The 16,245-nt window shown below is 42.0% G+C and overlaps 1 long non-coding RNA gene across 1 annotated transcript; it reads left to right on the forward strand.

Annotated features, from left to right (window-relative positions):
• The first annotated feature begins 1,518 nt into the window (after positions 1-1,518).
• LOC135319941 (uncharacterized) lies at positions 1,519-16,037 on the forward strand. The gene is made up of 4 exons (XR_010379016.1): positions 1,519-1,635; positions 5,364-5,607; positions 8,228-8,351; positions 15,027-16,037. It is a non-coding gene; the product is annotated as an uncharacterized LOC135319941 (long non-coding RNA).
• The last annotated feature ends 208 nt before the right edge of the window (positions 16,038-16,245 follow it).

Below are 16,245 nucleotides of genomic sequence, written 5' to 3' on the forward strand. Positions count from 1 at the left end.
CCCAATCCAGAAGTACCTGACTGTGCAGGTGGGCCACGCCCATCACTGCTTCCCTCATCAGTTTTAACATCATCGTGACCCTGAACGCCATATATGAGAAAGTGGCAATCAAGATGACTGAGTCTGTTAAGCTCCTTCTGCAGCTGAGGTCATTTCTACACCAGTTTTAGAACCAGGTCAAAACAGAGACTTTATCTTTTAGGCACTTCAATTCCAGTACATTACAGTCTTTAGAAAACTTCAAGTGTAAACGTATTTTCTCTAGCCTATATGAGAAGTGAATTAGCTGCAGCTATGCATTAGTAAAAGGGACAAAGAAAGCTTTAGAATGTCCAAGCTCTGTGTAAATATGTCAGTGCTTAATAATAATTTCAATTACATTAGATCATGTACCCTATTGTTGAAAGTAAATAGTCTCTCTATTGCAAATAAGTGGAAGAGGGTCGTGGTTCCAGTGGCAGATTTGCTTGTGCGTTACGGAGAGGACAAGTAATCACACTGTTATGTGTCCTCCCCCCATGCTGTTCCTGTTAGTGTAGCTCCATTCTCATCAGCTGTGGCTTCTATAACAAATGTTTCTTCTCTCTGGCTTGTATCCCAGCCAGCGGCTTAGCGGCCCTAGTTAACTGCTTCCCACACACTGCATGTGGCTGGGTCGTTCTCCCAGTTGTCTGCTCAGTGGTCATCTTCTGAAAACACTAAGACCAATTCAAATTTTGAACTAGGAGGATGTTTTATGTTCCCCAAATGCTTCTAGCAAGTTGCCCCGTGTTTTGTTTGTTTTCTTCAATAGTCCTACCTTCCTGCCGTTCAGGGAGACAAGAGAATTTCACTTAGCAGGATGTTTAGAAGTAGCTTTCTTTCAACTTACACCTGACAGAGGACAGTTCTTGCCCAATGGATACTGTTGTGCTTATAAATTTTAAGGAACGGGTGACTTTGTTTTTTTTTTTGCCTTGTGTGATATTGCATTCATAGTGGGAGAAACTCTTACAACAGTGTGTACAGTTGGAATTAACATAGTAGCTATTTTAAGGAATTCAAAACAGCTTATATGAAAAAAGTGTGAATTGTGTATATATATATATATACATATTTAGCTTGTTAACTCATGTGTCCGTGGGTTTGATGATTATGGTCTCAAAGCTGTTCACAGTTTTACAGACTTAACTTTTCTTTATTCTAGCTGCAGAGATCCCAAGGACCAGACTGACTGTGGGAACAACCTAGCCATGAAGGTGTTCTTCTTCCAGTTTGTCAAATACTACTTCTCGTGTTTCTACATCACATTCTTTAAGGGCAGATTTGTGACTTATCCTGGAGATCTGGTGTATTGGCTGTGAAAATACAGAAATGAAGACGTGTGCATACAGCTTTGTGTTCGGACAGTCTAACGTGTTTCATGTTTTCTCTTAGTTGCCCAATGAAGAGTGTCTTTACTCTCTGTTCCTTAGATTTTTTTAGGCATAAAATAATGACTTTATTTCATGTTAGAGCTATCTAAAATTTAAATGAGATTTTCTGTCTAATATTCCTGTGTGACCCAGGTGGCTGTCTCCTTGAACTGATGATGCAGCTGACAATAATCATGGGAGGACAGTCCATCTGGAATAACATACAAGAGGTGTTACTTCCGTGAGTACTAAGTCATGTGATCTTGGGGTGAGAACGGCCCACCCATCCAAGTAATTTTCCTGCATGCCCATCTCTAAAACAGGGGAGACTCTCTGCTTATTAAAGCTCTGCAGATAAGATGATCCAGCCAACAGTGTAAACATACCTCCTGTTTAATAATTATGTTTAAATTCCTTCCTTTTTATGTTTAAATTAAATCCTCAAGTGCTATAGTTTCTGCTTATTAGCCCATCACTGGGGACTGACTGATCAGAGCCCGTTGAGAGATGGCCCTTTTTGGGGCCATGAACTAAGTTTTCCCACAACTTCCCGCAACTTTCTCCTCCTTTTATACATGCATTTAAAAATCCATAACAGGAATTTGTTGAGTGCCTAGTATGTGTTAGTCGCTGTATTAAATGTTGTACATATATGTGTGTGTGTGTGTACAATTTAATCACCCAAACAATCCTTATTCTTATCTTCCTTTTCAAATGAAGATCCTGTGGCTTAAAGAGGGTAAATGATTTGCCCAAGTTCTCATTGCCAATAAGAGACCACTGTGGGACTCAGATGTAAGACCCTATCTCATGGAATTCATGTTCATCTAAGAACAGAGACTCTCTTGGTGTCCTAAGGCACAGGGCTACATAATGTTTTAAGAGACACTTGTCTAAAATAATAACTACAGAGGTTTTGACTTACTGTTCTCTTCCTAAAAATGAGAAAAGCAGATGTTAGCAAAGGTCACACTGTCCTTTGGATTTTCACATAAGCCCTATCCCATATCAAAGTGGACAGTCCAGTGTTATCTGCAATTTCTGAACATTTCAAGGAGCTTAGTGTATTCACTTTCTGTTGTAACAAGTATCCCCAAATGACATGGTAGTAGGAAGAAAAAAGAAATAGTCTCCACTAAACAACACAAATTTAACCTTGTAGGGTTCTTGAACGCAGGAGCCTGCTGAAGTCAAAATATTGGCACGGCTGTTTCTGAAGGCCTCAGGGGAAACTGTATCTTTGACTTTTCTGGCTTCCAGAGGCCACCTACGTCTCTTGGCCTGTGACCTCTTTTCCTTCTCTCAAGGTCAGCATGGTTGTGTGCCTCTGACTCTGATCCTGTGGTCAAATCTCCTCTCCTCTCTCCCCTCTTCTGTCTCCCTCTTCCTCATTTAACTACCCTGGTGATTACAATGGGCCCACCTCTATAATCCAGCTCATCTCTCTTAGAGTAGGCTGGTTAGCAACGTTAACCACAACTGCAAACATAGGCCCCCTTTGCCAGGGAATATTACCTCTTCCTATGTTCTGGGGATAAGGACATAGACATATTGGGGGGGACATTTTTCTGCCCACCACACTAAGCTTTTTAAGATAATTTCTGGCTTTGAGTTTCTGTCCTCATGAAACTGTTGATCTCTCTTCTGTCTTGCCTTCCACAAAAGCATTCTGCTCCTGGCCAACCGAACTGCATTGCTCACCCCTCTCTGTGGTGTCCCCCAAAACCAATTACACAAGCAGATCTTACTGTTGTTTGGAGCATGGAGGAGAAACTCAAACAACTTGAATTTTGAAATAAAATCCTCCATCATTTTACAATCTTCCATGTCACTATAGAAAAATTATTTTTTAACTTCATTTTTTAATTTTTAAACTATTTTAAACTTTGTAACTTTTTTAAACTTTACTTTTTTTCTTATCATCCTTCATTGTAAGCTCCAGAAACCTGCTATTCTGCCCACCGCATCCAAGTTCCCTTTCACTGTTTCTCCTCCCTTCCCTAACTTTCCTTCACTCTCCCTTATTACCAATTTTCTGTCCATTCTCTTTATAGGGCAGTTAAATTATTTTTTCTTTCCTTCTTTCTGTTTTTGCAGAGTGAACACATTTGTGTGTCAGTGTGTCCTTCCACATTTCTTCACAAGGTCTTCATCTTTCAGCTTCAGGATGGATTACTGTGGTCTGTCTACAAACAAAGGCATTTCCCTTGTCCCCCAGCTCACCACGCCCCTCAAAAAAAAGATTCTGATCTTTGCTGTGAAATGAATCTTTTTTTTCCCTACTGTGCAGTAGACAACTCTTACCCTGAGCTCACAGTCAGATTTCTCCAGAGGAGTAAAAGTAGCTCATGTGCAAATAATACTACTTTTCTCTGTGAAAAGAAATAGATCAGATAGAGGAAATACTTAACTCAGATTACTCAAAAGCATTTCCTGAAGGAAATAGGTTAATTATTTAACACTAAATTTTGTTGAATCTGGTTATCAGTGAGCTATTTTTACCAATCAAGAAGGATATATTTCCTAAATTGGTACTGAGCAATTCATGTGAAATGAAACTTGCTCACATTAACTAGTTTAAAGTAAAGGATGCATTATAGTATCTGTGGTCTGTTTATACCTTCGCTTAAGTAAGCACATTGTTGTAGGTTCCAGTGAGCTGAACTTTGCCTACATGTATTTCTACTCTGGGCTAAAATATTTAGGGAAAATATTTTGAATTATGTTTCCCTTTTTTGAATACCAGAAATTCTGAATGGTAGCCAAGTTCGAGGGTGGCTTGTGTTTTCCTCACTGCCTCTTCCCTTTGTATAAGGTGCCAGTTTCCTTCTTAATTTTTCATATAAAATCCTAACATACTAAAGATCTATCAATTACTCTTGCTGCCCCAAAACTATACCCATCCTCAAAAATACATCGGAAGGGAAAAGAAAACTTATCAAAGTTAGTGACTATTTTCATGCTATTTAAATATGTCTAAAGGAACATAATGAAATGAATTTTACCATATCTCACCTGCCTCCACCCCCCAATCCCATGTGGGTTTGTTGAGTAGGATTCTGGGAGCAAATGAAGGACAGTGATGCCGTGATCCAGGCTCTCTCTGGGGTCTCCCCAGCACTTGGATCGGCACTTGGTATAAAGTAGGTCTCAGTCCGAGCCAGCTGAGTGAGTGAGTGACTCACAGGCATCGAATGAGTAACATCAGTGAATTAACAGCATTCTTTGTAGGACTCAGAGAATAAGCTGAGTGCCCTATGGCCTTCCCAGCCTCCCGTACTATTTTGATGTTGGGGTCATTTCTGGGAATGTTATTCTGTACTTGACAAAAGTCTAGTACAATTCCAGGGTTAAGTAACTTGCCCTAGGGAAATTTTATGATAAAATATTAAGAAAAATGGTTAAATGCCCAACATGACATAGCACTGTCCTTTGGTGTTTAGATAATGTATGGCTGTAATTTTCTTACTTTATATGCTTTCTACATTTTCCACCGTGTGTACGCACTACTATATAGTAAGAAAATGCAAATATTTAAAAGAGAAAATCTCTCTTCTCCAGATATGATTTGGTTAGAGGATGAGTCAGATAGATATATTAAGAGAATCTTAAATACATGTGTCCATAATTCACTCTTTAAATCCAGGAACAGGAAACTCAGGAATGAAATAGATTAAGAGAATCAAAGATACTTGTATTCAAGATTAGCAAGTAGGAGTGTCCTCAAAAGAAAAGGTGATTATCTATAATTCAGGGATTAAATGTGATAATGAACGTACTAAGACAACATGAAGTAGAAAATGCCACGTGGAAAGCACTGAGTAAAGGGCAATTTACCATGATTATGCCAATATGTGTGGTCAATTCCCAAGCAAATTATTGTGTAACCCCTGCTAGAGGGAGAAAGCTTCCAGCCTTGGCTGAAGAGTGGGGAGGATCCAGTGTCTGTATTTTTTAAAATGTCTACAGGTGTTTCTCATGTGCAAATTGGTATCCCTGCATGAGAACCATAAACCAACAGAAAACCCAAAAGACCGAGGACAATGATGGGTTGCCGACAGCCCAAGCTTTTCTGCCACAGAAGAGTGGTTCCAGTCAGGAAGACTGAGCAAGAGGCTCAGAGTCTTAGCTAAGGACAAGCAAGTCGGGACTTCTAATACGACCTAATGTCATCGACGGGGGAGGGCAGTTCAGCACAAGAAGGGAGCACCAGGTGAGTTAACATGGAAGTTACATCCTGGATCCAAACAGTGATGGATTTGGGTCCCGGAGGGTTAAAGCCCTGCTTCCGTTGGGCATGGACCGCATTCCACAAGAGGCTGAGACAGGAATTATGAGGCAGAGAAAAATTCCCCCAGGGGACTCCCGAGTCTGGGTGCCTGGAAGGGTGATGGACGAGCACGGTCCCAGCTCCACCCGCACCGCAGGGCTCCGAGTGGCTGTGGAGCTGTGCGCTCCCGGCCGGACCTCAGACCTGACTGCAGTGCTCCGGGCTGCGGCCTGGGGAGCGGCATCAGGAGCAGGCTGTCCCCGTCATTCTCGTAGGTGCTGCAGTGACCCCCACCCCGGTGGCCACGGCGTTCCCAAGCCAAGGGTCTAAGTGACTTCAACCTTATTTACAGGTGACCACAGCTGGTTAGCCTGTGCTGCTCAAAAAGAAGATCCCATATGGGGTTTTGATGTGTTAGGGGGTTTGCTAATACCTGGCCTGCTTTGAATCGTTTCATCTTGACAGCAGCCTGGGCAGTCGAAGTTTCACCTCCCAATTTTATTTCAACATTTTTTTGTTGAAAGTATAGTTGGTGTACAATATTGTGTTAATTCTTGGTATACAGCATAGTGATTCACATATACATACATATATATATATATATATTCCTTGTCATATACTTTTCCACTATAGGCTATTAAAAGTTTTTGAATGTCGTTCCCTGTGCTATGCAGTAGGATCTTGTTGTTTGAAACAAAAATTACTAAACAAAGTAACAAAGGAAGCAGACTAAACCTAGCCATGTATACGGCACAGTTGAGTTTATCTCAGGATTTAAATGTGGTTTTGAACTCCAGGATCTCTTGATCAACTTATCTTATGTAAAGTGCCTGTGGAACACTTCTCAGAAAAATGTTTAAAAATCATAAGATTTAGAGAATAAAGAAGGAAGATAATTATACTGAAAAGCAGGTATCAAAATATAGAAATGGGCATTTTGTGATACAGTAATATCTGAATTATTGGAAGGACGTGTTGAATAAGAGGATCCAGTGATGGGTCTACTGACCGCAACATTCTGCCACAGCAGTGAGTGTAAATCAACTTCTGAGATCTGCAACAATTGCATTTTGAATGTAAATAAAGTTAAATAACAAATAAGCCATGAAGTGTGGATTCAGATTCAGGGGTATCACGAGTCCATATCCCCACCCCTTCACAGAGCTCCCTGCTCTTCCCCTAATATCATTGAAAGAATTGGGGAAAGTTTGTGAAGCGAAGGGCATGTTCCATTGCAAAGAAATCTCGTAGCAACCCTGGGAGCATGGCCAGGGAAAGTTTAACGCTGAGATCAGAGGCAGTGGGAAACCTAGCAGGGGAAGCTCTTTACAAGTCACATCATATACTCTGTGTGTGTCCACGTGTGTGTGCATACAGACGTGTGGGCATGTATGATGTATACACCTGCCTTTCGTGTGAAGACGCCTCACTGTCCAAATTTGAAATCCATCCAAACGTGCAGTGCAGTCAGCCGAAGCTCCGCCAGACGCTAAGTTGTCTGTTGTTGCTCTGTCTCTTCTGCTGAGCTCCACGAGTAAACCACGCGCCAGCTGTTGCTTTCAGGAACAACAGCTCTGTAGTCTACAGGTCCATGCCTTGTTTCACTGCCAACTCCGAATTCCTTTCAGGACAAATTGCCATTTGAAAAAGGGGGAAGCATTCAGTTGTCCCACAAGCCTCTGAGTGAGGAAAAAATTTAACCTTAGAGACAGCTCTGTGGGACAACATCCAGAAGGGTGCAGAGCACTGGGCTGCGAGTCGAGGCTGTTTCTTTCAAGCTCTGCACTGAATTTGAGGTGGCATGTCACTTCTTTGGCCCTTGATTTGTTCAGCTGAAGTTAGGGTCTTGGACCTGTTCGATCCAATGGTAGAGTATCACTTTTCTGATCAGTGATCCTCCATGGTTCTACAATTCCTTCAGAGGGAAAAATGAACATCCTCACGGCAGCCTCTAAGGCTCCACCCCCCAAAACCACCACTTATTTCCTATTCATTCTGGCCCACACCAGCCTCCATGCTGTCTGTCCAGCGTGAGGGACCTCAAGGCCTGTGATCACTCTTCCCTCTGCCCACACCTTTGCCTCCGTCTTTGCCTTATTCAAAGGTCACTTGCCCCATCCACACTCCTCCCTACCACACATTCCTCGCCCTCCTTTATTTTCCTCTGCAGCACTTATCACCAGCTCACCGACCCTGTATTTCTTTCTTTTACTTATTTTCTCTGACAATTTACAAACTGGAAATGCCATGGTGGATAATAGCAGAGAAATAGGGGGAAAAAACTAATGAGGGTAGGTATCTTCTAAAAGCTAAAGTGCCCACCTGAAAAGGAGGTAGGAGATAAAGTAGTAGTAGTCGTTACAATTTTGGTAAACACAAGGTACGTAGTCAGGACTAGTTTTCACAATACTTGAGTGTAGGTAGGCAGCAATAAAAAGAAATTTATCCTGAAAACAAGAAATTAAATTCTTGGGAAGATGATGTGTTCAGCTTGAAATGTCAGTAATACTTTTATGACCTTGGTCTGATAATATCTTGCTTTATAATTTGATCTGTTTGACAGCTGGGTCATGAATCTAATGATGCCACAGTTTCGGAAGCAGAACAGACCACCCCACGATGGGAATGGGACAACCATCTGTATCCAACGGGCAAACTGGGGTTATTTTATGAATACCCTGAAATGAGTAAGTCATCAGTGGGGATTTCTGTGCTGTCGGTTATACTAGAATATGCTTTGGGTCTCAGAAGCATCGGTTACCGAGCCAAACAAAGACCTAGCATACCGAAACGGATCCCGCTTTTCTCAATTAGATGCAATTATGCAGTCAGGCTTTCAAATAGGTTGCCTGTGTATATCTTTGTCAATATTTATGTTGTACAATGCTGAAGGTTTACTGCCAAGGAATGAAATGGAATACTCATTCAGGTAATTCTCCATCATTGATTCTCAGATCCTTCTGGTCATGTCGTCTAAGGATGAACTCAGAACCGTTACTAGATGTGACTCAGCACGGGCTGCAGCCCGTGTGGCACAGCTGTTGGCTGATATCCTTCTAAACAGAGTCATGTGAGCCCGCCAGCCTGTGCAGAAAGCCCGCAAGAGCATCCTGCCTCATGGCAGCAAGGGTCACAGGGTCACCCCTTCCACACCTCACACCTGCCTTTGACATTTTTCCTATTTCTTCTGGCCGATGGTTTCAGCCTGGTTCCTTGAGTCACCTCATGGCACATCACTGGCTTGAATTCAGGATGAATTTGCTGATCTGGAGTATTGGTAGAACACAGATCCCCTCCTTCTCCAATGTCTTTGTCCATTTCTGTAAATTTGCTTGGCCTTTGTTTCTCTTTGTTTGAACTTGGTTTTGAGCTCTCGGTTGCCTTTAAATTGTTGCATCTCAAAATAGATTTCCCTAGGAAACTTCAACTTTTCTATTATGCATGGCGCACTTTTATCTACTAGAAGGCTGATGATGTGCACGTTTTGTATCTGAGACCTTTGAGCTCACCACTGCCTTGAATTACTTTTTTTTTTTTAAGCTTAGGAGACAGGAAAGTATTTTTGTCAATAGGCTTTGCATTTATGCATGCCGGTTCATGTCTGCAAGACACCCCATTGGGCTTCCTGTTTATAAGTCTACAGAAAGAGGGAGTTTTCTTTTTCCTAAATTACATGCTATATATATAATAATTGCTTTTAAAATATATAATATACATAGAAAAGCATCTGATTCCCTCGGTGAATGAAAGGTCATTTTGTGTCATCTTCAGTCAGCTATGCTTTGTGGCCTGGTGTCTGATTTGAGTTTCATCTTTGCTTTTGTTGTGCTTAGTGACCAGGTTCGATTAAGGGTGCAGCTCCTGTCCCTGGTGTAGAAATTATGTTCTTTTTTTCTGCTTATTTTCAAAAGGACTTTAATCCAATGACCTGTTATTCCAAAATGAGTCATAATTGTAAATATTTCTTATTGGGGCTATTATCAGCATTAATAATAACAACAACATTCTGAGGGCAGCATATCATTTGGTATTTTAACACACACGAAAAAAGCCTTGGAAAATAGTTATTGTTCTAGTTAAGTCAAATAAAGGTCATTGAAAGGAAAAGTTGCACGCTTTTGGGAGAAATGGATAGGACTTTTAGAACTTTATAGTCTCATTAAAATACTAATTAAATAATTCAGCCTAACTCTACCCTACATAACAGGATGGAGTAACAGCTATTCTAGAGAGATTGTTCAGATTTATTCGTTTTCCTATTCTCTAAATAATCCCTAACGAATTAGAAATTTCAATCCATTTTTGAGAGTAGGCAGTCTGTTATTCTGTATTCAACGCTGGAGTGAAACTTATTTTGTGTTCTTTTCGTTCATGGGAGATAGGATTTCCAAGTGCTTTTTGAATTATTTTTGTTCCTCTCAAATAAAGTGCCTTTGGTGGTGATCTCCTGACCTCAGTTTCCTCCTCCCAGTTTTCCCCATGATCATTAATGACACCCCACCTGCCTTTTTAGTTAGGCCTCTTAGCTGCTGAAGGGGAACAGCTTCTGACAGATGACCCTGGAGCCCTCCACCCTTGCTTCTTTAGGCCTCACACCCAGCCACCATCCCTAGTCTCCTTCGCCAGAAGTATCTTTCTCTGCTTTTCTGCCTGGAAGGGCTCTTGCCAAGCCTTGGCAGCAAACCCTCAACATTTTAGAGATTTTCTGCTCTCCTTTCTAAGCATGAATTGCAGTTGATTCTTGTCTTGATGGTGCGTGATCATGTCTGTGTCCATTGCGCTCCCCGGCTGGACTGATCCTGTCGGAGGCAATAGTCAGGCTTTTCATCTTCCCGTGCATGTCTGAAGCACCACAGCCTGGACCCTGGTTCTCATACGTGTTTAAGTGACTTGAGCTTGGAATTTCAATGCACTCACATACAACTGTTAGATGAGTTGGCGGTAACATTGCCCCCAAGGCCCCCACAAGTTTCTATAGGGCATATGTTTTTTTCTGAGTGAAATTTCTCTTTTATTTGTTCTAGTGATTTCCCCACTGTCCTTTGAGATTATTGGAGTAACCCTGAGTTATTAACCACAATAGCTCACCCCCAGAAGCAAAAGATCCTGCTGTTTGAGAACTCAGACACGGGACATAAGAGAAATAATCTATCAGTCTTAAAATCTGGAAGCCATAAGATACCGTTTTGTACTTAGAGCACCCACAGCACAAACACCAGTCTCTCAAGAACTTGGCGCTGCCTTCCCAGAGGGCGGGTGCCGTAAGTGAAATGCAGTAAGTGATGAAGTGAGAGCTCTTCGTCTCTGGTACTGCCTTTTCCATCCTTGCTGTGTTAACTTGATCTTCCCTTCATTTATTATGTTCTCTATTTAATTTACTGCATTTAATATCAGTTGTTCTTCAACATCTCCTTGCACCCGCCCCCTCCATTCCCTCTCTCTCCAGTGCTCTCCCACCCACTCCTCTCCTGCGCTCTCCAGGACCGCCTTTCTCCCCCACGCCCTTACCTCTGTTCTGTCTGCTCACCACCTGCATTGACATTTCCTTAACTCCGCAGAATGAACTTTCCAAAATGGCAGCTGAGTTACTGGGGGGGATTGTAGACCTCTCATCACTTTACTGATTCATTCGTTTATCTATCCAACAAACACTGAGCACCTGCTATGCCAAACACTGTATCAACTGCTGGGGAGACCAAGACAGGTAAGACATGGTGTCTGCACTCTGCAGGGCAGGCGAGACTTGGCGAGTAGTTGATGGATTGCTAAGCAGGTGAACACACATTGGACTTCATAGAGCTGGAAATATTTGAACTGAATTTTGAAAGGTGAAAGGAAGTTAGCTCTCTAATGTGTGGTAGAGGGAGTGGACACTTCATGCAGAGAGGTAGAGACATATAAGAGTACACGGCATGAAGCGGCTTGGCCAGACTGAAGAACAACAAGTAGGGTTAGAACAAAGTATCCACAGGTGGGAATATCAGGTGCACAAGGCCTCTGTCATGATGGGTCTTGTGTGCTTAGACTTGAATGTATCCTTAAAAAAACAGCGCTATATTGGAATATATGTAAGCAAGAGAATTGCATAATGATTATGTTAAAGAAGATCTGGTTATACTGGCAGCAGAATGGAAAATAATATTTTTGGGAGAAGGCCCATATTTTGGTGGGAAAGGATATTTCGGGGGCCACTCCAGGTAATCCAGACAAGTGGCACATGCCTGCAGAGAGGCCCTGGGCAGAGGGATAGAGACGTGGGCGGCAGAAGTGGTGACTGCTGCAGAGGGGACTGCAGGGCCGCGGCGGCGGGCCACAGAGCTGCTGAGGTGACTTTCCAGTGACCCATCTGGAGAGCGGATCTGCAGGGGGAGTGTAAGGGGAGGAGATGGTTTCCAGGAGATTGTTCTGTGTGTGGCATTTTGATTGCAAAGTGTCTATGGGACATCTGAGGAGTGATGCCCGTTGTTAAGCTGGATTCAACAGTCAGGAGCTCAGAGGAGCTGCGGGTGAGGCCGTGGGGGCGATTCATTCCTGCCAAGTGAAGGATTGAGGACAAGGCCCTGGGGAAAAGGGCCATGTACATGGCACATGGGAGAAGAGAAATCCAGCAAGAGAAAGAATAATATCAGAGCAGTTGGGAGAAACTAGTTGAGGCAACACAGAGAAGGCTGTAACTTGGCTTCAGAGGGATTTGAACACTGACTAAAAGGAGCATAGTGAGAAAGGGTGTGTGTGTGGGGCAAAAAAGCAAGAGCTAAAACCCAGCTTTAATTGCCAAGACTGGGGAAAAGGCAGAGGAGGACTATACTTAGGTAGACTTTAAAAAACAGATCTGTGTGTATCTGTGTGTGTGCATATGTGCACACACAATTTTCTGTCTGGGCTTTTTAAATTTATTTAAGTAAAACAAAAATTAAGGGGGGAAAATATTCCACTGAGAGGAAAATATTTGTCCACGGCAAAAGCTAACTGGTAATCAAATAAATAGGAGCTGGAAGTGCCGACTAGTTTGAAACACGCAGCCACCGGCAGTGCAACTCCTGTCTCAGTGCTGCGATGAGGGCCGTGGGGGATGCAGGGCTCTGAGCCCTGGAGAAGTCTTCAGCGCAGGTACTTCTCCAAGAAACTGGACTTTAAAGGGAAGAAGAAAGTGTAGAAAGTATCAGAGAGCAACACAGGACCGTGAGAGAGGGTTGGGCGAGGGTTAGTTTTGTTTTACAGTGGGCGTTTCTGGCCTTGCTGAGTTGCTGGGCCTTTGCTCTTTTTGGTCTTTGCTCCAAAAGCTTTTTAGAAAGTTCTTCTCGCTTGAAAATCTGAACAGATTAAATCATGTTGGGTTATTTCTGGTGTTTTATTTTTTAATTAAAAAATTATCTGGAATTTATTTTAATGTCATAAATGAGGACACTGTACCAGGTCTTCCAATGATTTAGCTAATTACTGCAGTACTTGAATCCACTGATTTGAAGTGTCAGTTTTATAATATTACTAAAATCTCACAAATATCCACGTCTATTCTTGAAATGTAATCTATTTCATTCATACTCTCAGTGCACTATTTCTATAATGTTTCCATGAACATAGATTAATACCTCCTAGAGTTGGTCCTGTTTTATCCTTTTCCAGAATGTCTCTAATACTACAAATTCAAACATCCCTCCTCATTATTTTATTTGTATATATGGGTATATTTCTGGAATACATTTAGGATCACCTTTCAGATTTTTTTCTTAAATCCATTTGGGAATATTAACTAAATTTTCATTCAGATACTAAATTTATTTTGGAGAAAAAATGTTCTATGTCCCCCAAATTTGAGTCTGCCCACTGAAGAGGGTGGTGCATTCTACTGTTCATTCAATCATCTTTTTTTTTTCTTTTTTTAAATCATTTATCAGAATCTTCTTAATATTTTTCATTAATTTATTTCTGAATAGTCTGTGCCTGCTTTGTCATTATAAAATGATATCTTTCCTGGGTTTTGATCTGGGTTGATTGCTAATAAACTCATAATTTCTGGCTTCTCTTGAATAAGAAGGAGATCTGACACTGTGAGGCCCTATTTCCAATATGGTGATGGTGAGCATTGCGTTTCCTTAGGATGTCCACTTGCCAATTTGCCAGTGGCTGCACCCACTCCAAGCATTTCTGCTACTTACCTGCCCCCGTAGGCAGATGAGCTCATGTAGGGTTAGGTGGGTTATGGACACAGATACTGACATCAATGCTGCCACGCTGCTGACCCTGTGGCGTCACTAACTCTGGTTCTTGCTCTCTGACCTCCCTGAATATGACAGCTCCTTTTGGGCTGTGGACCTACTGCATCTTTCCAGCACTGTCGGCTTTTCTGCAACACACGCCTGCCTCTCAGGTCAGAAGCAAATGTCAGCTCCTCCTACCCATCCACCCCATTCACGGTCTTGCCGTTCCTGGCCAGAGTGGTCCCTACCCCTTGACTGAGCAGTAACACTAAAGGGACTATAAATTTGCCTCTCATCCACTGTCTTAGTTACATACCTGTGCTAGTTTACTTTAAAGGTCTGCCAGTTAGGAGGGGAGGGTCTAAAAGTCTTTTAGATCTCTGACCTTATCATTTCTAACCACTCCCCCACCCTATGGAACAGCTTACCACAGATCTCTGCTGCCCCATCTGTAGCATTGCCCTGTAAATTACACACAGAGAGAAAAGAACTTCTAAGCCACCACCATAACTTTGACTTCCTGTGACCACACAGACCATAGAAATATCAAGATAAAAATTCCTGAAGAAGAATATTTTGCTTAGGAAGACACTTTAATTGCATACCTTTCTGTGACTTGTAATAACTTCATAGACCCTCTGAATGTGCTGCACTCACTTTCCCAGACTCAAGGGAGCTTGCTCACTTGCCTATATTCAGTGTATTTCCTCCAACATTCTCTATGCATAGCTTTCCCAAAGGTACATTTCTTATTTCTATTTAAATTGTTAGATACATCCACAATATTCTTTTTTTAATCCTCAAATACAAATCATCTTCCAAGATTGTATTATTTCAACACTGAGAGTGAATAATATGCTTCAAGATTCCCAAGTTTATTATGAGCAAATAATTATGGTTGGTTGAAGATTTTTAAGTATGTTATTCCTACTAAGGGTATATATGTGAAAGAAACAGGTTGTAATGAGTCTTCTTCCCAGAGATTTTATATTTGCCTTTTGTTTGGATTCTTTCACTGTTGAACATTATTATTACCATGAACTTCTTTTCTCTTTGGGATTTAGTTCACCATTTTCCCCTCTCTCTTTACAGGAGTAAAAGAATTTATGTTGTCCTTCCATCCATCCACCACTTCATGTTTTGTGTCCATTCCTTCAACAGGTATTCAGTTTGGGTTCACCACAGTATATGTGGCCTCTTTCCAGTGGCCCCTCTGTTGGCTCTGGAGAACAATATATTGGAAATCAGAGTGGGTACGTGGAACCTTGACTACCCAGTATAGATGCATTGTGCCAGAAAGCCCAGAACATCGCAGCATGGCAGCCCACCATGCAAGGAACTGCAATTCTGGCTTTGGTGGACCAATGTGAATAAAAAGGCTTCATTGGGTGAAGACTTAGAAAAGTCCAAAAATGCATTGGTGTTGTTTCCTAAGGAATCTAGTGTTGGGTACTGTTTAATATGAGAGGGAGATGCTAACACTATCATCGTTATAAACAACATAGTTGTTGTAACTGTAATTGTTATTATTTTTAATATATTTTCTTTATAATTATTATTTGTGACTTACAAGACCCTTACAGAGGCAGTTGTTAAGGAGCGTGGCCGTTATACTGTTGCTGAAGTGTTAATTCAGTAGAAGCATGGTAATAGCATTAATAAGTACTCACTCTTTTGATCCTCACATTGACTATAAAGGTCACCCAGCAGTGCTTGTATAATGGAGATAGAAATCTATCCGTTTAAGTGTTTGTAGAACTTAAAATAAGAGCAGACATTCCACCGCATTTGACCATATATTCCAGACTATCAGTTTAAAATAGGAACTACCTGATGAGGCCATAGAAACACTTTGTGCATCCCCAATCATTCACTACCTTCCTGGTCCCCTGGGGCAGCGGTTCTTCCAGAAGGTGGCCCCATCTCTCCTCCCCACCCCACTCTTGGCCTTTGATAACAACTGTTGGTCATTAGCTAAGCATCCTCATGTCCTGCATGTGTCTGAGCTGTGAGGGAACAGAACTCAGCTGTTTACAAACTGTATTGACTATGACCAGTATGAACAGCCTCTCTCCTTCCCTGCCCACAACCCCACAGTGCAACACGGGGCTCACAACCACAGCGATTCCCATGCCAGCCCATCAGGGAACCTTCTTCCCTAGAAATATTCTTACAACCAGAGATGTTTCCTCACTTACTTCACTGCCAGTTTCACTCCCAGGTTACAGTCCCCAACAAAAGGCTATCCCAGTTTGAATTTCTTAATCAAGTCTCATTGACCCTGAGTACCTGGCTTTTTCCTATGAGCACTCATAGAAATAGAACAGGGCCAGGCAGTGGCTGTGGGCCAGGTTCCTGGGTGAGGGGACTTGCTGGGAGC

The sequence above is a fragment of the Camelus dromedarius genome, chromosome 35 (genome assembly GCF_036321535.1).
Source record: "Camelus dromedarius isolate mCamDro1 chromosome 35, mCamDro1.pat, whole genome shotgun sequence".
Taxonomy (NCBI): domain Eukaryota; kingdom Metazoa; phylum Chordata; class Mammalia; order Artiodactyla; family Camelidae; genus Camelus; species Camelus dromedarius.